Source organism: Camelus ferus, chromosome 2 (assembly GCF_009834535.1).
Source record: "Camelus ferus isolate YT-003-E chromosome 2, BCGSAC_Cfer_1.0, whole genome shotgun sequence".
In the NCBI taxonomy this organism is placed as follows: Eukaryota; Metazoa; Chordata; class Mammalia; order Artiodactyla; family Camelidae; genus Camelus; species Camelus ferus.
In genome coordinates, this window is record NC_045697.1 from 38,227,285 (window position 1) to 38,251,509 (window position 24,225).

A 24,225-nucleotide genomic window follows, 5' to 3' on the forward strand; every position below is an offset into this window, starting at 1 on the left:
TTTCCAAAAATAATGAAAATGAAAAACTCTGCTTTCCACTTGACACAGGCTTGTGAAACAAAGTGCACTTCAATTGCCAACCGATGGAACCACCCACAACTCCTGCCTCATCAAGAACTTTAACAGCATCACAGCATATCCCTGTGAATAAGCATTTTAACTTCAAATTATGAACCTAGCAACAGACCAGCCAGTCATTTTCATGAACAAGGCAGTATTAATAAGCACATTTTTAAGTTAATTTGATGGGCATGTATCTCTCAACAGCACAAGATTATTTGTTTTTATTATAATTAGTGACAAAAATAACAACTACCATTTACTGAGAGTTGTTCTGCCGGGCACTGATCTAATAGTTTTACGTGCATTATCTAATTTACTCTGGAAAAATCCTTATGGTCAGTGATGGGTGATAGAAGACACCACCCCAAAATATGCCACTTTGGCATAAGAATTATTTAAAACTTAAGATACCTTAAAAAGAGCATATGCAAGAAGGGCATTCTAATCTCCCCTTTTCTTCCTAAAAATAGGACACTGAAAACTCTTGAGAAAGATGCCCTCCCTTGGCTAAAGCCGAGAGAATTCTGTACAAACAGATCTTGTTAAAATAACTCATCTTCCTTCAACCCGTATGTTTTAGTTACTTTCCCACTATTGCCTCTCTTTGTTTAACCTGGTATAAAAGTATTTAGATTTTGCCACTTCTTTGAGTCTTTATGTCATTATGAGGGTTCCTGTGTCATGTAAACCTTGTAGAAATTTGTATGCTTTTCTCCTGTTAATCTAATGAACAGACACTTAATTTTCCTTAGATTCATTCTCAATGTAAATATTTTTGACTTTGAAACTTATCTAGGCTCCACCAAAAGGTTTCCTTAACACATTAATCATTTTTATGAATATTATCAAATACTTACTTCTTTACTTATTACAAAAGTTTCATATCTGTTTTACATAAAATCGAAGCGGGCCAATTGGCATTAGTTAAAAGGTAGATTTCCTGAAAAATAAAAACAAATGCATCTCTTGTAGAACAATTTCAGCTCTGATATTTTTCTTACCATGAAAATCTGGGAACGTGTGAAATTTTAAGTATGCATCATTTTAAGCAAATTATTTTTTAAGTAAATTTTGGGCTTATAGAGTTAATAAATACTTTCCTTTCACATTATCTGCCAGCCCCAGCAGGATTAATTTGGACAAACTACTGTATAAAAACAGAAGCTTGGTTGAATGAGTCTTTCGTTTGGAATACATCACATGCTAAAACAGCAGCATGGTAAACAAACACGCACAAGGCTGTGCCCCAGCTCCATTCAATGCTCAGGAAAAAAGGATGCTTTGTTCTGAAGACAGCAAACTTGGGGCAGAGATGCTGACCTGGATCTATGATGCTCAGTGAAGGGGGATGATGTTAGTGTAACCGCGTACAAAATCGTAACACTTTTTTATGATTATAATGTTGAAAAAGATGTAGCAGTAAAGAATCAAGGGGGGATTATCCTAGAGAAAGGAGAGTAGCAGGAATTCAAAATCTCTCTGCTTGAGATGGAACATCTATCTTCTGCCTTAGACACTGGCATTGCTGGTTCTCGGGCCTTCAGACTCGGACTAGGCCTTACATAACTGGCCCTTTGATTTTCAGTCCTTTGGAATCCAACTGGGACTTACACCATTGGTCCCCCGGGTTCTCAGGCCTCTGGACTCAGACTGAATTCCTGGCTTCCCTGGTTCTCCAGCTTGCAGATGGCAGATTACTGGACTTCTTGGCCTCCATAATCACGTGAGTCAATTCTTATACTAAATCTACATATAGATATGTAGATATACCCTACTGGTTCTCTTTCTCTGGAAAACCCTGACTAGTACAGATTTTGGTTGAGAAACACCGGTCCAGATGATCTCCAAGTTTCTTATCTTTGGTTGAAAAACCAATGACTCATTTGCTCTGCACACAGTTGGGGCAGCCCAGTGGCGGGAACAGAGCTCAAAATTTAGGATTCTACTCCCATTTCCGTCACTATGTTACTGTGAGCAATTCATTTAACTGTCCTGGTTCTCCATTCACTAAGGTGTAAAGTGAAAGACTTTGTGTAGTTGACCTTTGAGGCTCCATCTAACACTACCAGTCACTGATCCCCAGGAAGACCTTGGAGTCCACAAGGATCATCAGGTTCTAAGAGTGCCTCCAAAGCACCTCCCTCACTAGAATGGTTCACTAGTCCCAGGCTGGCCAACTCCTTAACCACTGCTCAATCTACCAAGAAATTTTTTTTTACCCACTGATGATTCATAATTAATTTAGCGATGGGAATGCCATGGAAAAATAAGGTTTTGTTTTTATTGAAAATTGTTAGAAATATATCTGTTATTTCTCCTTTGCCCTTCTCATTGAATTTGTTGCCAATAAAATGTCTTGAATTCATCTCCTAATTGGTATCCCGAGGATCGTTGCTTTGGTCCAGGGTCTGCTTATTGATCTCCCAGCTGTTCTCCAATTCTATGTTGTCCTTCATCTGTTAATATAAACCCCACCTCATCGCACCGGTCGTCTACCTAAATGTTAATCTGATCCATCTCTCCCCTACTTAAAAACCCTCAAGGAGCTCCACTGCCTGTAGGATTAAGTCCAGACTCTTTGGCAGCATTTCCAATACCATATCTGACCTCAATCCCAGCAACTGCTCTCACCTCCCAAGACCTCTACACTTAAGGACTTATGGATTCAAGAATCTCTAAATCCAATCCACCCTTGACTAAATACAGAAATGAACCAAGTTTTATCATTACATAATTACACATAAGCTACTTTCTTAGCCTAAATCTTACCCCTTTTGCATAAAATCTTTTGGAAGCACAAAATTTCTTTAATGAATCAAAAAGAACTCCTTGAATCAGTAACTGTTTTGGTATAATTTCTGTATTTTTTAATACCACCCTACCTCCAGAGCTACACTTTGTAATTCATTCATTTAACTAGTCAGTCATTCATAGAGCAATCATTTATGAATCTTGTTGTATGTCCTGTACATTGACAAACTGTATATTAGACTATATATTGGTTCTACAATGCTAAGGAAAAATATGTTTCTTCTAAGCAATTCAATTACTGAAATATTTAATGCTCAAGGACAATACTATAGCATACCATGCTAATTATTTTAATGCAATGAGACACATACTTTTTTAAATTTTAATTTAAAAAAATGATGATGAGAGACTGGGAAATTGAGACAGTATTTACTCCTATGAAGTTGTCTTCTTCAAACTCACTTAAAATTTCAGAGTTGGTATTTTTGCACATGTTTGTATTACTTGACATGACCTTTAAATATCCAGCAAAAATCAAGTAGCATTCCAAGGGTACATGTCCTTGTCTTAGAATCATACTTGCAGCTTCAAATCTGGGGAGAAAGAATATTAAAAACATCTCTTCTGCAAAATGGCAAGTTTGAAGTCATTATTGGCTAGCAAAATTCTGTCATCTTCATCTGTAAAGAATTTTATTTTTTATTAAGAAGCAATTCTCATCCTCTTCTGGTAAAGACCTTGAAGGCAGGGATCCTTGCCAACCTGTCCACTGCTGTAGCATCAGTGCCTAGAATGACACTTGGCTCAGAAAGTAGACACTCGATGAATATATATTGAGTGGATTTACGAATAGGCAAACAGAGGTGTCACACAACCACAAAAGGTCGCCATACAAATTAATTCCTTAGATGAGCCCTGCTCTTTCACAAAATATAGGCATTTTAAAAAACCATTACTGCTGAATTCATGGTGTAAATCCAGATCTTTGCCTTTTTGAGGACATAAATTTGATTTGACTTGCATTCCTTTTATCAAGACTTTTTAAAAGTACTATATACATAATCAGCTTTGTGAATCTGCTACTTTCCTCTGTTCACAGGTCTTCAGCCAGAGAACAGGAGTTTGTCCACCCTTAGCTTCTAGAAACAACTACCCATAGTAGTCATGCATGGTAAGCTTTAATTGACATAAAAATAACCTGGGACATTTGATTTTAAAAAGTCAAGACTCCTTAATACCCTGGAAATTCTGATTTGGTAGGTCTGGGATAGGCCCCAGGAACCTGTATACTTAAAAGGCTCTCCAGATCATTTTGATGAGGACCACTTTTAAGGAACATTGTATTTGAGGCTAAGAGCAAACATTATTTATTTTGTTTTTCTGATATGAGTAATTATTGTGAAGACCAGAACAGAACATGTTCTATGAAATATTGAGAAGTTCTATGAAATATTGGGATAATTTATGATTTTTATTTAGTAATTATGCTACCCAGAATTCTTTCTTCCTAGAAGAGCAGTTATAATTTCTATATTCTAAATTAGGCAGGTGTCATTACAGAGAACATTAGTGGGAAAGAAGATGGCAGTTATTATATAACCAAAGACACCCCATCCCTGTGATATCAGTAAGAAAGTCTGAATTCTAGCCCTTGATTTACAATGAATTACTTAAATAATCTTGAGAAAATCACTTAACCTCCAAATCCCCATTGATAAAATGGTAATAAACCTGTATCTACATTCCTCATAATAATGTTTTAGGGGAAAAACAGAATATATAACATTGATTTAAATTATTCAAAAGGAAGGTATTTTATAAATCAAATTGGGATTTTGCCCTACTTTAATAAGCCTGATGATGTGAAGGAGAATTAGAAGCAGGAAAAACCCCAGCAAAATAGCCATATAAGCAGTAAGTAAGCCACAGTTCCATGGATGCTCACAGAAGACATGGGACTCATGAGTCAAGAGACAAAGAACTTTTAGTTGCAGCAAAAGGACCAACAAGAGTATCAGTATTGCTGCATCAGTCCCCAAGTCCCTCAAGGCAATGGGGAGGGCTCAGTGGAGCCTGCATATGCAGTGGAGTGGGTAACGGGGAGGAACCCTGAGCTTTGGGAATCTGCTGCTTTCATAACAGGCAGTAAGCAAGCTGGTTTGTCTGGAAGGAGACCAGGTGCCATGAAGAAGTGCAATGCATTACTTTGTTAGGACTGTCAGCTGAATAAACAATTTGAGAAATGGCCCAGGCAAAAGAACAGTCAAAGCCTTGGGATTTTGGCACATTCAGCAAGATGTGTAAGAACATAAGAGGCTCAAAGCAGACTGTCTCTCAGCATATAGAGTGTAATGATACAAATGAATGGAATTTAAAAATAAAGTTAAATGGTTACTGGAAGAATTAGGATTTTTGTTCCAAAGGAAACAATACAAGGAGAAATTTCAAAATGCTATTTTCACTGCTTTTGGGAAGAGGATCACACAAGATCACAATGTGAAGACTCCTGACTTTTGATTGTTTATGTTAATAGACAGAAATTTTTAAAAACTACTGCTTAAACTCTGTAGACTTGAAAAAAATATCAAAAATTCCTGAAGTAACTGCCATATCACAGAAATATCCTCAAGATAATGATTGGTTTCTATGAACTAAGACTAGAACAGTCAATAGGACCACCATGGAGTCACGAGAATGAGGCCAACAATAAGTAAGTGACGGAAAAGGAAGGAGAAGCCATGTGGAACTGAGAACTAATATATTTATGACAAGCACTGTAATGGAAAAGGTCTGGTATTCAAGACTCAACTGGATTTAAAGCATCACAGAAAGAGCAGGAGGACTCCACATTCTGTTTTCTCGCCTCTATATTGTGAAAGTGTGGATGACAGCCAGTCATTCTCAGCCAAGTTTTGAAGTGCATCATTTGGCTGCCAGATGCCCATTTACTAATTGGATCACCAGTCTCCTCTCTATCTCACTGACACAAGGATTCCAGGGCTATCCATTTCTTCTGCGGCATTAAAATTTAAGAATGCCACATATACAATAAACCATAAAATATTCACAAGGGCCTGTACTCTACTTTTGTATTACTATTGTAACTCCAGAATGATCCTTCAGGAGCCTACATGAGTGATGTGAAGGAATGCCAATACTAAATAGGTTTCTCATGCTGAAACATTTAATTTTATACTTCCAGAGCACTTGATGCACTTGTGAATATTCATGGTTTGATTTGAATTATCATCTTCCTCAAAATTTTTTTCTTGTTAGGCATATAAATACAACTGCTCCAGCCTAACAAATACAGAAATCAGAGTATTTTTGTTAGGAACAGAAAAAGAAAGATTTAATACCTCCACATTCAAAAATAAAAGTGTCTTCATTAATATACATATGGCTATATATGTATATTATATATTGAACTCTGAGAAGAGCTTATGAACATTACTATTAATAGATACACTGATTCATATTTGGTTTTGTTCTCCACTTAAAAGGATATTTTGAATAAATTTCAATATCAATCTTCACTAAATGAACTAGTGCTTAATATAAGTAACTCTCCATTAAAATTTCTAAATATCCATGATTTTTAAGATGAGACTTCATGTTAATGCTACATTTTAAACTTTTTCCAAGAAAGATTCACATACACAATAGATCTTGTATTAAACAGGGTTCTGGGTTGCAGACAACAGAATCCACTCTGATTGATTGAGAGAGAGAAAGAATTCACTACAGGTATTAGATAGCTTATAGAATCTTTGGAAAGGTTAGTGAAGTAGTTTCTAAGCCAAACTTCCAGGAATAACTTTGGATGAAAATGCTAAGCAGACCCCAGAACCAAAGTTTGTCTCCACCACAGTCAGGAAACTGGTGCTACCACAACTGAACAAAGAATCATGTGGTTTTCGCTAGTTCCTGAATTAGCAAAATGGATGTTCCATGTCCTACCTCTTCACCCACATGTATTAATTGCAAACCAAATGTCATGAATATGTATCTGTCAGAATCTAAACCAAGTATTTATAAAAGAAAGTGGGGAGGGTCTAGAAAAGGTAGTTTTTGTTACATTGTTTTGTTTTTGTTAATATGCTACATTGAGATGGTAAGGTTTACATTATGGAGAAATACCACAAAAATGTAGTTTTTTCAAAGGATTTTGGGTAACCCCAAATTGCAAATGTCAACTTCAACCTTTATCATAAAATTCAGGGTACCTTACCTAACACATTTTGCATGTTTTTCCTTTTTCTAGATAAGCAAATGGACTGTTTTGGTAGTCCAGTCTTTTTTTTTTTTTTTTTTTTTTTTGGTATTTTGCTTGTAAGTTTTAGCCTTTGTCCTAGTTTCAATCCTAGTTTCCCTCAGGTTGGTTTGAAAATTCATCATTACACTACAGTTCAAAGCACAAACCGCCAATTATTACATATTTCTTTTGGTCAGTATTCAATTTGTAACATGTCTTTTGTCTTTAAAGTTTTGTTAAACTCTATTCACCATCGGCCACTGCTTTTCTTAGGGAACTGCCAAGATCCAAATGGAATATTTTTGTGTCACTTACTCTTGACAGATTATGGTCTGGCAAAGTTGGAGCTGTACTTCATTTGGCAAACTGTGAAATGACCTATTCTTCTTTAGACATAGTTAAAGTTAAAAAAAAAAAAAAAGAAGAGAAAAAAATCAGTAATAGCCTAGAAAAGGGCTAAAGGAAAAAGATTATGATGCTTTGCAATTAGCTCAGACCCCTTCAATGTTTCTGATAACCAAAACAAGAGTAGATTTTATGTGTTCTCCAAAGTCTAGCCATTCTGTATGTGGTAGATGTTGGTAATCAAAATTTTCCATATCTGGATTCATGAGAATTTGATATGATCCTAATAGAGTAAAACATCTCCTATGAAAGGGAAGGAGACATTGATACAATGAGTAGATGGTCTTCCCCAATATTCATAAAGTTCTGTGATGTTAGGCCCCTAACCTCTGTGAAGAATTTGGTAAGGAATCCTTCAGGATGTAGCTTGCCCAGAAAAATAGTTAGGATAAATCATGGACCAGAAAAATAAAATCTGATGGCGTCCAGGAGTCCTTTACCGAAAGATACCTTGAAGTGAAAAGTTCAAGCATGCCTTTTTTTCCCTTTTCCAAAGTATTCGATTTTAATATGCATTAATATTGCGCCTGCCTGCTATCACAGAGAAGGAACTGTTGAAGTGGCCACTAAACCTTTAAAATGTTTGCATTTTTAAAACATCTGAAAATAAAGATATGTTCATAACCCCTACCTCACACTGTATATAAACTCGAAAAACGGACCTATGATGTAAATATAAGACGTAAAAATATTAAACCGGAAAATATAGGGGTAAACCTTCATGACCTTGGATTTGGTAATAGATTCTTAAATACAACACACAAGCAGCCATAGAGAAAATAAACTGGACTTCATCAAAACTTAAAACTTTTTGCATCAAAGGACATTATCAAAGAAAGTGAAAAGACAACCAATAGAATGGGAGACAATCCTTGCAATCATATATTTGACAATGGTTTAATACCCAGAATATATAAAGAACTCCCAACTAGATAGCAAAAAGACAAACAGGCCAATTAAGAAATGAGCAATGGATTTGAATAGACATTTCTCCAAAGAAGATATACGAATAGCCATGAAATGGTACACGAAAAGATGCTTAACATTCTTAGTTACTTGGGAAATGCAAATCAAACACAGGATGAGATACCACTTCACACCTACCAGCATAGCAATAATAATAGTAGTAGTAGTAGAATAAAATAAGAAGTATTGGTGAGGATGTGAATTAACTGGAACCCTTGGGCATTGCTGGTGGGAATGTAAATTGTACAGCTGCAATGGAAAACTGTATGGCAATTACTCAAAAAGCTATAGAATTATCATACAACCCAGTAATCCCACTCTTAGGTAACCCCTTCCTTGACTCCTAATTCCTGGCAGCCACTAATCTGTTTTCTTTCCCTATAGCTTTGCCTTCCATGATACCATATAAAGAGAATCATACATTATGTTACTTTTTGTGTCTGGCTTAGCAAAATGCATTTAAGATCATCCTTGTCTTATGTGAATCAAGTTTGTTCTTCTTTATTATTCAGTCGTGTTTCATCGTATCAGTTTGTTTATTCATTCATTGTTGAAGGATATTTATAAGTATGATCCTTAAATTAAATACTAAATAATTAAAATTCCATTTAATTCTTAAATAAGTATAGATTTGTGTTAATACTTAGATTTTTTGAAATTTGATGTTTATGATGTACAGGCTTAATTTACTATTTATATGGCCACTTGACTAACTAAAATTCCTCATTTTCTGACCTGCTGGTAACAGTTTTCTGCAATGGCTACTTGATTGAAAAATTTGAAATTTTAGAGTGCTTAAAACCTTAAGTATCAATTTCTACATGTTGTGACCATAGCTTTTAAATTTTTAATGCCATTTAAATCATTCTTAAGTATACTATTCAATGGCAAGAATTACATTTACACTGTTGTGCAACCAGCACCACTGTTTCCAAATCTTTTCCATCATCCCATATAGAAAGTATGGCTATTAAGTAATAACTCTCCATTACCCCCTCATCCCAGCCCCTGGCAAGCACTGTTCTATTCTCTGCTTCTGTAAGTTTGACTACTCTAGATACTTCAAATCAGTGGAATCATGTAGTATTTGTTGTTCTGTGACTGGCTTATTTCAATTATCACAATGTCCTCAAGGTTCATCCATATTTTTATGTGTATCAGAACTTCATTCTTTTTGAAGGCTAAATAACATTCCACTGTATGGATATACTACAATTTCTTTATCCATTCATTTGTCAATGGATATTTAGATTATTTCCACATCTTGGCTATTGTAAATAATGCTACAATGAAAATAGGAATGCTAATATCTCATCAAATCCCTGATTTCAACTGTGATTTCAATTCTTTTTGGAAAAATATCAGAAGTGGGGCTGTTGGATCATATGATAGTTCTACTTTTAATTTTTTGAAGAATTTCAATACTGTTTTCCACAGTGGCTACACCATTTTACATGCCCACCAGCAGTATACAAGGATTCCAGTTTTTCCACTTCCTTGCCAATACTTGTTCTCTTTTTATTTTTTTCATAATAGCCATCCTAACAGGTGTGAGGTGATATCTTATCATGGTTTAATTTCCTGATGGTTAGTGGCCTTAAGAATCTTTTCATATACCTGTTGGCCACTTGTATGTCTTCTTTGGAGAAATGTCTATTAATTCCTTTGCCCATTTTTTAATCAGGTATTTGGTTTTTTGCTATTGGGATGTAGCAGTTTCTTACATATTTGAGATAGTAAGCTTTTATCAGATAAATGGTTTACAAACATTATCTGTCATCCAATTGGTTGCCTTTTTTATTTTGTTGATTGCTCCCTTTGATGTGCAGAAGCCTTTTAGTTTGATATAGTCTACTTGTCTGTTTTTGCTTTTGTTGCCTGTGCTTTCGTCATATCAATGAAACAACTGCCAAGATCAATGTCATGATGGAATATATCTCTTTCACAATAGTGTCAAGAAGAAAATACTTAGGAATAAAATTAACTAAGGATGGAGAAGACTGTACACTGAAAACTATAAAAACACTGATGAGAGAAATTAAATAAGTTACAAACAAATGGAAAGACATCTCATGTTCATGGCTTGGAAGGCTTACTATTGTTTAAATATCCAGACTACCCGAAGCAATCCAGAGACTCAAATCAATCCCTATCAAACTCCAATAGTTTTTTTTTGCAGAAATAGAAAAGGCAATTCTAAAATTAATATGGAACCATAAAGGACACTGAATAGCCAAAACAATATTGAGAAAGAAGAACAAAGCTGGAGGTATCATATCTCCTGATTTCAAAGTATATTACAAAGTCACGGTAATTAAAATAGTATGGTACTGGCATAAAGACAGATACAGAGCAAATGAACAGAATAGATAGCACAGAAATGAATCCACACACATATATAGTTAACTGATCTTCAACAAGAATGTCAAATACACACAATGGGGAAAGGATAGTCTCTTCAACAAATGGTGTTGGGAAAACTGGATGTCCACATGCAAAAGAATGAAATTGGACCTTTATCTTACACCATACACAAAAATCAATTCAAAATGGATAAAAGACTTAAATGTAAGCCCTGAAGCTGTAAAACTTCTAGAAGAAAACAAGGGGAGAAGATTCATGATATTGGTCTTGTCAATGATTTCATGGATAAATAACTTTCTATAACAGAGTTTTGATATTCTAAGGCTAAAGACGAAAGGCTAAAGACAAAACACTATATTCTTGTTGGTAAATATGTATCTCACAGGTCTAGGTTAGTAATTCTGAAACTACTTTACATATATACTAGAGTTGAAAAAATAAGAAATATGTTGTAGATAGTGACAGTCAGGTTTGTACCTGGGGGAGAAAGAAGTTTCAAATAAGTAAATGGGGAATGTTAGAGTAAATCCTAAGGTAACAGACTGAATTTGGAGATATCTATATGAACTAATGTTTATTTTAATATATATACAGATGGATATATACAGAAATGAATATAGATACATGGGTTAGTATACTACAAACACTTGTTAACTCTTTGCACTGAAAGGAGCTAGAAGTAATGACTCTCCAGTTGTAACAAGAACACCTAGAGGTCAGATTTTGGTTTCTAAATACCATTTTCCAATAAAAGAAACTATGCTTCTTAAAGAATGGCTGGTTTGGGGACTAGGGCATAGAGAATACAAAATAAATCTGGAGAATCTTACAATGCCAGAAAGTAAGTTGATGATAAAAATAATAGTAATAAAGAAAATTAATTAAAAGATGTGGGTCTGTCCAAAGGACACATGAGCCAACCCTTGAGAGCTCCTGATAGCCAGAGCTGGAATACTTTGAGCAATATGATAAATAATGATAATAATGAGTTACAACCCAAAGAATAAAGTAAGTATCCATAAGGTAATAAATATCTGTAAGACCATACTGATAAAAATATACAGCTGAAAGAATGAATGAATAAAAAGAGGCAGTTCTTCCCAACAGAATTATAAATGCAGAAAGAATAAGGGAAATAAATCACCATTAAAGTATCAAAGTAGTAACTGCTGCAGGCAAGATCCACTGATGAGTGCTGAAACTAGTGAGTGAAACTTTAAAGAGAAACTAGCACCCACACTGTCTCCAAGGATCTCCTACAAAATATTTATTACTTACTGTGGTGGTTTTAACATATGTCTACAATTTCTTAAATACTCCTCCCTCCAGAAGATGGATCTTAATTCCCCTGGACTGGACTGGACTAAGTAACTCACTTTCAGAGGACAGAACATGGAATGGGGAAATGATAACTTTCCATGGAGAATCCTGGCAAATACGACCTTAGCCAACTGATCAAGGATAACATCACCAGTAATAAGACATATTGATGTCACGTACCCAAGAGCCATAACCTCAGTCTGATCATGAGAAAAAAGGAAACCCAAACTGAAGGACATTCTACAAAACATTTAACCAGTACTCCTCAAAAGTGCCAAGGCAGTAAGATAAGGGAAAAACTAAGGAACTGTCACAGATTGAAGGAGAGTAAGGAGACACAAAAACTAAAAGCAGTTGTGGTCTCCTGACTTGAATCTTGGAACAGAAAAAAAAGATGGTGGAAACACTGGGGAAATCTAAATAGTCTGTAGTTTAGTTAACAGTATTTACAGAACTAATCTTAATTTCTTAATTTTGGTCATTGTTGCATGGCTGTATGAGACATTATTAACATTTGGGGAGGCTGGGTAGAGTGTATATTGGAACTATCTGCACTACCTCTGCAACTCTTCTGCAAGCCTAAGATTATCAACATAAAAAGTTTAAAAATTGTTTAGCTTCAGCTGAACACAGGGGTTACACTCAGTAACCTGAAATAAATGGGTCTCAGTCCCAGGTAACTGAAGCCCAAAATAAAAGCAAATCAGCAGTATCCAGTTATTACTATTCACCCATGCAATTTAAATGTCCAAGATTCCCAAGCTTAAATCTCCCATAGTACGCATATGATTCATAGAGTGAGTAAATATCTATTTTACACCCTCAGAAAGACAATTCTATATTTAAAATAGATTCTATGAGAAAGATAAATTTAACTTAAATCATGTTTATTTATACTACTTTTCCCAAGTTGTAAATTCACTGTTAAGTTGAGGACTGTCTGGATCCAGACATGAATTTTAGCTCATAGTTACAAGAACTTACATGGCTATGATACTTACCACTGTTGGATCCTCCCAGACTAAAATGGTATTGGTGGATTCAAGGCAATGTCACAAGCACAGAAAACACTGACTTTTAGAAATGTCTGATGCCAAAGATGATGAATACTTGTAATAGAGCACTTTATTTTTTAGGATACTTTGAAATGCTTAATATCTTAAAATGTTTAAAAATCAATACCTCTTTTTACTTTATAGCTGGTTTACAAAATATCCTTAAGAGGCTAAAAAACAACAAATGTAAATCCAATTTACCTAAGTATATTAAAATTTTAATAGAAGCAGAGACGGTCCACCTAATCTCCTAGGGACAGAGATTTATATCTACATGATGAATCACTTTGTAGTTTGTTCAAAGATTAGTAAATTAAAATTACAGAAAACATTTTAATAGGCTTAAATAAATGTATTTATATTCAAAATCAATTATTTATCTCAAATACATACCTCAAACATAACACATAGTAGGAACTCAATGATTACTATTTATTTAATTAATATTATGATACAAATAAAAGAAAAAATTGTTTCACTACCAAAAGAAAACATATATATTCAAACCATCTTTATTTAACCCCATTTTGTTTTCTAAACTTCTAAAATTAAGGCAAGGGTTAGGAGAGTAAAAATGTAAGAAAAATAATCCAGCATGGTGTTTTTATAGTGTTAACCTGTATTTGCTTAAAATGATAGAAGAAAAGCATTATTAATAACATTAGAATAATCATATATCAAGAAAAAATCTTTATTTCTTTACCTGAGATTTTCTTGGTTTCTATGCTTAGGTTGAATTAACAAAAATGTTTTCAGCTTTTCCAAATCTTTGCTCTGTAAAACAAAGCGTGTTTACATTGAATATATCCTATCTGTCCCCCATGAACGTACTTTTTTCCTAAAAATTTGGAAAGGATTTACAGCCTGGATCAACAAAGCGATATTTCTTGTTATGAGTATAAGGCGCCCCATGAATGCAGATTACTCTCATGTCAACTCCGTTGAAGAGAGATCACATTCACCAAACAGACTCCATGAACATTTACAAAAGTGTCAAGAGTAGTTGTTTCCTTTTTACCTAGGGAATTCAGTTTCAAAATAGTGTTAACTGACTGAGGGCTATGCTCTAAGCGAAACACAGACTCAGTTCAGTTGAGTTTATTTATCCCAGTATAGGGTCTTTGTTTAACTTTTTATTCCAGGTCTTAGGCATCAATATGAAAAAGTATGACCTTCATCCTGTATCTTGATATCAATTTACTCTTCACATCCCATAACCAATGATGAGAATCTGAATATAGATCTAAGACATTTCTAGACTTACGCTGATAATTTGTTCTTATTAATAGTAATAATAACAGTAATTTATTGAGCATTTAGTATGTATCAGGCACTATTCCAAGTACTTTACATCCCTTGACACAGTTTACATGTTTTGCTTTCCTATATAAGGAAGAAACTCTCTGGCTATTTAAAATGCCTATCAAGGACACACAGGGAATATGTTGACTTAATTCTTCTGGTTTTTAGTAGCTATCTTTAAAAGGAATGAATGACAGCACTACTACAGTCTACCCAAGCAATATAGAAGAGATGATACAACATATTATCCTTAAGTCAAGGAACAGGGCTCCACTACACCTCCAGTCTACACTTGGAACTACACTGTACAGTGTGAAGCAAATTTACCCTCCCATCATGACTGGCACTGTTCTAATGGGATCTAGTAACATCATTCATGTATGCTCATGAAAAATGAACTTTTACCCAGTTTAACCCTATAATCTACTCATATGAATGCCAGCATCTAGAAGAGAATTATTATTGATATGATTAACATATAATAATTTAATTGTACCAAATTAAAAAAAGAAAACAGAGGAAAGTGCATTGCTTCATTTGATGTTAAGATATTTCCCAAATAAACATAAGAATTTAACTCTATTGAGCATAATAAACTATAATTTTGGTGATTAAGTTTTACTCTGTGATAGATAGAATATATATATGAATAATAAGTTCAAATTATTTTTTATATTAAAATTTAAAACTGGCCTACAAAACACATATCACTATGAGAAGAGCTAATACATTCATATGCATACAAAGAATGGTGGAAAATACACCAAAATGTTACAATTGATTATCTGTCATCTTGGGCATGGGATTTTTAGTCATTTTTATTTTCTTCTTTTTTAATCTTTCTATAATTTCCAAATTTCCTACACTTAACCTATACTACTTTAATTTCAAATTTTTAAAAACACCTACAATCTTTTCTGATTATGAAAGTAACATATTTACATTTGAAAGTGACAATCTATTGAAATTCTACCAACCACAATTATGTTTTGAGGCTAAAGTTATATTTTTCTATTTTATGGCCCAACTTTTTTCAATACTATATTGTTTACTTCTTTCCACATGTACATCATCATTTTTAATAGCTGCATCATGCTCCATTATATGATCTATCATAACATATGTAACTCAGTTACCCCTCAGAACTCAATTTAGATATCACTTCCTTGAGACACCTTCACTTCCTCCCCAAGTCTGGGTTCAGCTCCCCTCAAATGTGTTTCAGCCACAGTCTATAACATCAGACTGCGCTCAATAAATGTTTAGTTGGCTGTCTTCTTTCCTAAAACACAAGCTATATGAGAGCAGAGACCATCTATGTCTGATTAATTGTTGTAGCCCCATACCTACTACAGTGCCCAATAAATGGTTGTTGAAATATAAGTTGCTTCCTTTTTAAAAAAAACAAAAACAACAATAGAATCAACACTCCTGCACACACAAATTTGGGCACTTACCCAGTCATTCTTATGGCATAAATTCCTAAAATTGAAATTGCAGAAGCAAAGGTATACACATTTAGAATTGTAATACATATTGCCAGTCCTCAAAATCCCTGTAGAAATTTACATTCACACCACAGAAAGGTGTCTATTTCTTCACGTGCTTGAAATACTGAGTATTGTCATCCTTTTTTTAACCTTTAACCAAGGTGATATCATTTTTATGTATTACTTTTACAATTAGATAAAAAATTTTTTAAGATATTACAGATTTCGCTATTCTAGACAGCTATTAATTAGGATGCAGATTTAAAAATACTAACCAAGTTATATTTAGACTAATTGCTTATGCTGAATAATAGTTCATTCACAGAATGGTTCTTCATGAAGTAAAACGGTGCGCATTCTTCTGCTCGACCCTTTCCAGGGTACCTGAAGGAGAGATGATATAAATGTATAGAAAAATGTATGTGATATGTACTTGCTTGGCAGAGAAAACGTGCAAGAAAATCAGCCAACATGGAGATGAACTGACTGGAGTAGAACATACACAGTTTAACGTGCAAGTTAGGATCTGGGGGAAAACTCTAAGGTACGGATTCAAAAACCAAGGAAGATGCTGTCTTACTGCTCTAGAACTGCATTTCCAAAAGCTTACTGTCACTGTCCACAGGGATGCTACCAGTACCCCAAACTCAGTGTGTCCAAAACAAAACTCCTATTTTTCCTCTCTTCCCCTAGAATACTTAGTTAATTTTGGATCCAGGCCTATATCTAGACTCACACTGTCCAATATGTAAATATCATTCATACAAATTGAGATGTGCTGTAAGTGAAGTACTCAGTGGACTTCAAAGACTTGGTATAAAACAGAATGTAAAATATCTCATTAATAATTTTTATATAGATTACTTGTTGAAATGATCATATTTTAGAGACACTGGGTTGAAAATATATTATTAAGAAATAATTTCACCTGTTTGTTCTCCCCCTTTTTTTTTAAAGTGGCCACTAAAAATGTAAAATTACATGTGTGGCTCACATTTGTGGCTTGCACTGTATTTCTGTTGGACAGCACTGATACAGACCATTGAGATCTAGACCACTGAGCTAGATCAAGAGCTGGATTATGAAGCTAACCATCAGTTGTTGTGCTCTAAGAATCCTCTAGAAAGGAGCGAGAGGAGAAAGGAGTTAGTGGGGAACTGGGTTGGTTGAACTTTGAGGAGCCAAAGAAAGGGATTTCCAGGCATGAGACAAAGAACCATAAAGCAAAGATGAGAAAATTAGGTTTGAAATGCCAGATTATCTAGAACTATGGCACTCTGCTGCTTTTGCCAGAGCCTTCAGCAGTGCCTCAGAACATTCTAAATATGTCTGAGCTGGACTATGAGGTAGCAAACTTGAGCCAAAGAGTTAAAATGGGCAAGTATGTCTCATGTAGCCAGGAGCAATCAATAAGAGAGCCAAGAGAATGTCAAACCTGAAGGGCAGAAATCCACTGCCCCACCCATCAGGAGACTCCTTGTCCAGTCCCAAGCTTGCAGTTCTGAGTTTGGGTGGAGAGTTGAGTTTGTATGTTTTTATTTTGGTTGTGTAGTTCAAGGACGGCATCACTCCCTCACATGGCCTCCTTTAACCTGTCACTAAACCCAAGTTGTCCCAATCCCAAGGTCTACCTGAACCTCATCAGAATTTGTCACACGTGAGATCTGTGCCTTGAATGCCAAAGCTATCATCAGCATCAAACTTTGCATGCATCTCCTTTCCTATGAGCAGATGGCAGCCTGGCCCCAGTTACTTCAACATCCCTCCTGGTTTTAGCCCATGGAAATCCCCGCATGCCTTGTGCTCAGGCATGCCCAGCTACTGAACAACTGAAGCTCATGACCTCTAAAGTCTTTTTCAACCTTATGTTACTAAAACAAAAAACAGTGGTTGCCTGGAACCAGAAAGGGGCTGTGGAAACTTTGAGGAGTGAAGTCTATTTTCATTATTTTGACTGTAGTGATAGTTTGCGGGTATATGCATATATCAACGTATCAAAAAGTACACTTTCACTACGTCAACTGTTTCTCCATAAAGCTTTTAAAAACAGCATTAACACATTTCCTTCTCATAACCTGTTTCATCAATCAAGAACTCAATGCATAACTACTTATCTGTCACCTACTCTGGCTATCTCCATCCCTGGTTGGAATAGGGTTTTCTTTACCAGCTGGCATCTAAAAGAAGCCATTCTATTATTTCCTTTACACAAAGTAGTATTTTAGCAGCATAGCTTCCTTAATATATTTCACTGTGCTAACTGTAAGAGAAAGTCATCTGATATATGTTTGAAACTAGTGAGTTGTCTTTCCATAGACTTATCATTAGGGAATAAAGAATAAAATTCTGAAAACTTCACAACCCAGTACAGACACACCTCTTTTTATTGTACCTCACAGATACTGTGGGGATTTTTTGTTTTTGTTTTTTACAAATTGAAGGCTTGTAGCAACCCTGCATTGAGCAAATCTATCAGCAAAAAGATTACGACTTGCTGAAGGCTCAGATGATGGTTAGTATTTTTTAACAATAAAGTATTTTTAAATTAAGGTATGTACATTTTTTAGATAAAATGCTATCACACACTTTTAATAGACTATAGTGTAAAAATAACTTTCATATGTACTGGGAAACAAAATTCATGTGAAACACTTTATTGTGACAGTTAATTTATTGCAGTGGTCTGGAACCAAATCTGAGGTATGCCTGTACAGCAGAGTAGCTGTGTTATGTCGGGTTTCACAGAAGCAGAGCCTGAGATAAGGATGCTTGTCCTAGTGATTTGAGGTTCTCAGGTGAAAACTAGAGGGAAGTGGGGCGAGCAGAACAGGGAAAGGGAAGAAGCAAAGCAAAGATGTAGGTCCAGCTGTATCCCCAGCCTGATCCCACAGGCAGCTGTGGAGTATGAACGACACTGCAAAGCTATTCCCTTTTGAGGCAGGAGGTGTCTTCCTAGCAATCTTCCTTCAGCTACAGACCACACCTGCAAGTCTTGGGGTGTAACCACCTGGGCATTTCCCAGTGAGGCTGTTCCATTAGCAAGGGCTAGTCTTGAGAGAAGGCGCAGCTGTGAGCTGTTGGCAGCCTATACTCTTAGCAGCTGGAGAATAGGGCCACCCACCTACCTGAAAAACTCCATATTTCAGTTTTCTCATCTGTAAAATGGGACTCATAATAGCAGCTACTTCATATGCTTGTCAAAACTAAATAATAATGCAGTTAAGCACTCAGAATCTCACTTTGTATTAAATAGTATATGTAATTTGCTTAGAATCACGCATAAGCACATAGTAAATTCTCAATAAATATCATGTTTTTTGTTGCTGTTATTGTGTCCTCAGAGGTCCCCACACCAGGTGTCTCATTGCCCAAGTGCTATCCTCACCTGGACTCAATGAGATTTTTGCCCCAGCATTACTTCATTAAGGGCAATCCAAAGATTCCACATCTAGGTGCCTGCCTAGGTAGATACATCATTTTATCTGACATTTTTCCCGAGTTCTAAATTAAACAAGGAAAAATATTTCTGGGTTTTTCCTTAAAGAGTTGGAATGGTGCTATCTTATCAGCTGTTTTTCACTTCTCTGTGAAAGAGAAGAGAGGAGAGACCCTTAACAGACGGATTCTTCATCCAGTTTGTGACAGGAAAACCAAAATAAAAAACAAGCCCCTCTCTCTTCTATGCTGTGTGACCTCAGTTATGAAACCAGTCTTCCTCAAGCAAGAGAGAGTTCCCACAGGTACACCCCACACTTGGAGCACCACTTAAAGTCCAGGGGCCACTTCTCTGATTCTTGCTTTCTCCAGAGGCAAATATAGAAAATCTGGATTCCTACTCCGGTTCTATTGCCTAATTTTGGAAACCAAATTGACATCTCTCATTCATACTGACTAAAGAAAGCAGGATGGGTCAGTAGGCTACTAGACACGGTTCCCAGGAAAAGGAAGGCGGCAATTTTCCTCGCTAAGCAATGCCAGCGAATTCAAGGAAGAGGCGGGCCTCAGCGATGGCTGGCTCACCTCGGCGCCCGCGGCTTTTCGGAACCAGCACACCGAGTAGCCCCTGCGGGAGAAGCGGCCCTGGCTGCCGCAGGCGGGCTCCTGAGTGGCTGTTACCTTGTCACGCACAGGGTCAGTCCGCAAACGCGCCCCAGGATTCAGGCCGCCCCCCCCAGGGCCTTCCCCTCGGCCACCCGGGCCCGGCCACCTGCGAGCTTCCGGACTCGCCTTGCTCTGGGACGCCGCGCGCTCGCGGCCTCACGGGAGGCGGCAGGGTGGGCGGGGGTCTGGGGAGGACACGCCCTTGGCCCCGCCTCTCGGGCTGAAGACCCTTCAGGTTTCCCCCCCTGGCGCTCCGCAAAATGCGACTCCTCGCCCAGACCTCGACCCGACCCCGCCCCGCGCAATGAGCCCGGATTGGGGGTGGGGGTGGGGGTGGGATGTGGGGAAGGGGCCGCAAGCCTGGCATTGCAGCTAGAAAGGAAATGAGTGCGTGGAGGTGGGGGAAATGGAACTCTTAATTTTATATTGAAACTAGTAAGTATAGGCTGTGGAAGTAAATGTATCATTTACATGCAATCTTAAAATAATACACGACTTTAAAATAAACTTAGCGGGGGTCAGGGAGACCCTCGGGGTAGCCAGCTGCAGGGAGGTGCCTTTGGGTGCAAGTTTGAGAAACGGTGTCACGTACGCGAATGCTTCTTTCTATACACGAGTTCTTGCCTCTCGACCTCGCTGTGCACCCTGAGTCTGGATCCAGGAGACGCCCAGTCCTACGCTGGGCGTTCAGCTCCGCAGCCGCGAGCCCAGGTTGGAAGAGGACCGCAAACCCAACCCCACCCACACCCCAGCCCACCCCCGAGTCAGACTCGTTTACCGACTGCCATCTGGGCCCTCTTGGAAAAAAGCTGTAAGGACATGGGTTAAAAAACCACAAGCGGAACCTTAGGGCAGTGGAAGCCGAGCAGATTCGAGGATAGATGGTAATGATGGCTTAGAAGGCCAGGTCTTTTACTAGACTGATATATTATTGCTCGTTTTAGTGGGGCAACTTAACAACAAAATAGCCTCGTTTTCTTTAAATGTCCCAGGAAAGGAGGTTAAATACACCTGAGTTGTTTTTAAGTGCTTACAGTGTCATCCAGCAACTGCCCCGAATGAACTGGTCCTCTACATTTTTCACAGGTCCGCGCCATTAAGAGGGCCTCAGAATGGAATTACACCAGAAATATATGGAATCTCTACAGCAATATGCAGTTGGGAGAAAATACAAATGGAGGAGGTTGCCTTTTTATATTTTCTTGGAGAGAAAAGAGTAACAAGTTTAAAAGTTTATGAAGAGTTCCATTGTCTTTCAAGAGACGCTCAAGCATGAAGGGCCCTAGGAGAGAAACAGTGCATTGGATAAACTTACAGTTCTCCTCCTTTTTCTCCTGTGTTTCTCCTTTGCTACTCACAGAAAACATTTCACTTCTGGTCACCAAATGTGTGGAAGTTTTTCCCCACACCAAGCAATTCTCTATAGCACCAGCTGGGTATTCTACGATTTAACTCAGTTCTAACACTGTCTACCTGGAGATGGGGTCAGATCCCAGAGGTTAAGGGCTCAGTCCCAGGAGACTGTTCCCACCTTACTTCAGATGCCAATCCCAAGCAGCAGGTCCCGAGGTTACCCACAACTTGTTTGATCTCCCATCACCCTCTTCCCCTTTGATTTGATTATTTGCTGTAATAGCTCAAAGTACTCAGGGGAAAACGTACTTATGTTTACCAGTTTAGTAAAGGCTAAGATAAAGAATACAGATGAACACCAGATGAAGAGGTACATAGGGAGAGGTCTGGGAGTGCCACCACAGAAACTCCCGTCCCCACGGAACTCAGGTACGTCACCCTTCCCATAGGTGTATGTCTTCACTCAGTTCGAAGCTCTCCAAACCATGCTATTAGGGTTATGGAGGCTTCCCCACATAGGCATGATCAATTATTAACTCCATTTCTACCCCCTCTCCCCTCTCTGGAGAAGTGGTGGGTAAGAGGGAGCAGGCCTAAAAATTCCAAGCTTCTAAGTATGACTTGGTCTTTCTGGTGACCAGGCCCCCCAACCCATCCAGGAGCCCACCCAGAGTCGCTTCAGTAGAGCAAAAGATGCCTCTAGTGCTCTTATCACTTAGGAATTTACAAGGGTGTGGGGAGCACTGTATTAGGAACCAGGCACAGAGACCAATCTGTATTTTCTATTATCTCACACATACACTCTAGCCTAAGCCATATATGATGCACGTGATACACTAAATATTACATTGCCTTTATTGAGGAATCTCTACAGTGCTTTATTATTTCCAATAGTGCAGAATTAAACATTTAATTTGTAGTTTTCTATTGTCTCAGATCAGTCACTGAACATGTTAGAAAAAATGGTTTATCAGTCAAAAGTTTATTTGAATGAACTTTTCCCCTACTTTGTTTTGTTCCTGATAGAAATATAAATTTTTATCCTTTTTTTACCTTAACACTAGTACAGACTGTTTAGAATGTACAACATTGTTACGTATATATGAAATTCATAGCTCTTAAAAGTGCTTTATATTTTTATCAACTTTCAAGAAGAAATTTCATTATTAGGAAGTGTGGAAATTGCAGTTATGCAAATGACAGATATTTTGTGAACACCCTAAGCTCTACAAATGTTTAATGGTAACAATTTCTTTGGCACATCATAGCTTTTATTAATTGGTTTCCATTTTTGTAATTTACAATCCAATATCCTATATATGTGTATGCTATTGGCACATTTAATGTGAAATTGATCCACATTGTTTTCCCAAAGCAGCTATGGAGAAGTTTCATTCCATCTAAAAATAAATGCTAAGACTCAATGATGTATTTAAGAGACAAGTGTTCTCCACTAAACACTATTTTTTTCCACTTTTCTTTACAATGAAAAAACGTGAAGATTGAAGTTGTCAGTCTTCTTTCATGTATAGTGTGAGTGTCCAAGGACACAGAGTGATTTCATATCCCTACCTAAAAAGTGAAATTTCTTTTTGCTCAGATTCCTCAACTATAGGGACTTTCTGGTTCCTATTATCCTCAAATGTAAAATGAGAGAACTGAATTATCTAAACTTCTTTCCAGCTCTATAATTTTAGTATTTTTAATATTGTATGCTCTACAGAATGCTCAGAACAACCAACAGTAACATTTTCTAAAGATCATAAAGAGTAGAGGAAGGATTCAATAAGCAAATACATTGGGCAACATTTTCCTTCTCATGCAAACATACTCATGTTAAAAAGTTGCATTGTGTAATTCCATTATTTCAATTTTGTACATTTTTAGTAATTATTGGTACCTAGGAAAATTGCAAATCCGATGATATAAATACGTACTTTTAAAATCTCATGTTGATATTTCCTTTTTATAAGGAAAAACATCTAAAAGAGTAAATCTGTGAAAGCCACTGTTGCTTGTATGATTCAATTTAATTTTTAAAAAACCATGTACACAATATTTTTTTAAATGAGGAAGGATACAGATGAGTACAAGGATACCCAAATTTTATAAGATTTAAACTGATTCTGAACCTGATAAAGATAACAACCATGAACATAGGTCTATCCAGTTAGTTCTAAACATACACTGAATTTTTGTGAAAAGTCAGCTCTGATTAATCCAATCGCTCTCCTAGATAGTGTAGTAGACTTTTTTTTCCTGAGGCTGTTTCAGTAAATGGCACCACTCTGTCCACTTGTTCAAGAAAGATATCTGAGAATCATTCTCGACTTCTCCACCATTCCAGCACCTCTCATATCCATTCTCCCCACAGCTACAAGGATGGTCTTTATAAAATGCAAATTTTTACACGTGTTCCTCCTGGCTAAAAACCCTTAAATGGTTCCCTATTAGTCTGAGGATAAACTCCTAACTCCCTCAATAGATTTTCAAAGCTCTTTCTAGTTGACCACCCTTCTCCGCCCTCCCCCGCCTTTCCTCTTCTTGCCCTGCCCACCTCTTCATCTCCTGCCATGCTTCTTCCCAAAGGCCCTTGTTCAATGATTCTGATTTCCCCCAGGTACAGGAATGCCTCTTGCACCACTCAGCTTGAAATGCTCTCTGGCCCTTTCTTCCCTGGCTAGCTCCTCCTATCCCATCAGGTCTCTGATTAGATGACTTCTTCCAAGTAATTTCCCAGGTCCCCCTTCTACTGCCCTCATAACACCACACTGTAACCCCACCACAGCCTTTATCACAC

The 24,225-nt window shown here is 37.0% G+C and overlaps 2 long non-coding RNA genes across 3 annotated transcripts in view; one reads left to right on the forward strand and one right to left on the reverse strand.

Moving 5' to 3' along the window:
- The window catches only part of LOC116669053, a 78,819-nt gene extending 58,625 nt beyond the window's left edge, over positions 1 to 20,194 (reverse strand). Inside the window, exons 1-4 of one of the 2 annotated variants that reach the window (XR_004326430.1) lie at positions 19,992 to 20,194; positions 16,247 to 16,355; positions 13,883 to 13,953; positions 3,232 to 3,407 (exon numbers count right to left, since the gene is read on the reverse strand). This is a non-coding gene — a long non-coding RNA (uncharacterized LOC116669053). Of the gene's footprint in view, positions 1 to 3,231; positions 3,408 to 13,882; positions 13,954 to 16,246; positions 16,356 to 19,991 lie in introns of those variants that run through there. The other variant, XR_004326431.1, reaches the window with a different exon arrangement.
- LOC116669055 lies at positions 1,693 to 21,175 on the forward strand. Its single transcript, XR_004326432.1, has 3 exons — positions 1,693 to 1,786; positions 3,914 to 3,985; positions 21,159 to 21,175. It is a non-coding gene; the product is annotated as an uncharacterized LOC116669055 (long non-coding RNA).
- Positions 21,176 to 24,225: the final 3,050 nt, after the last annotated feature.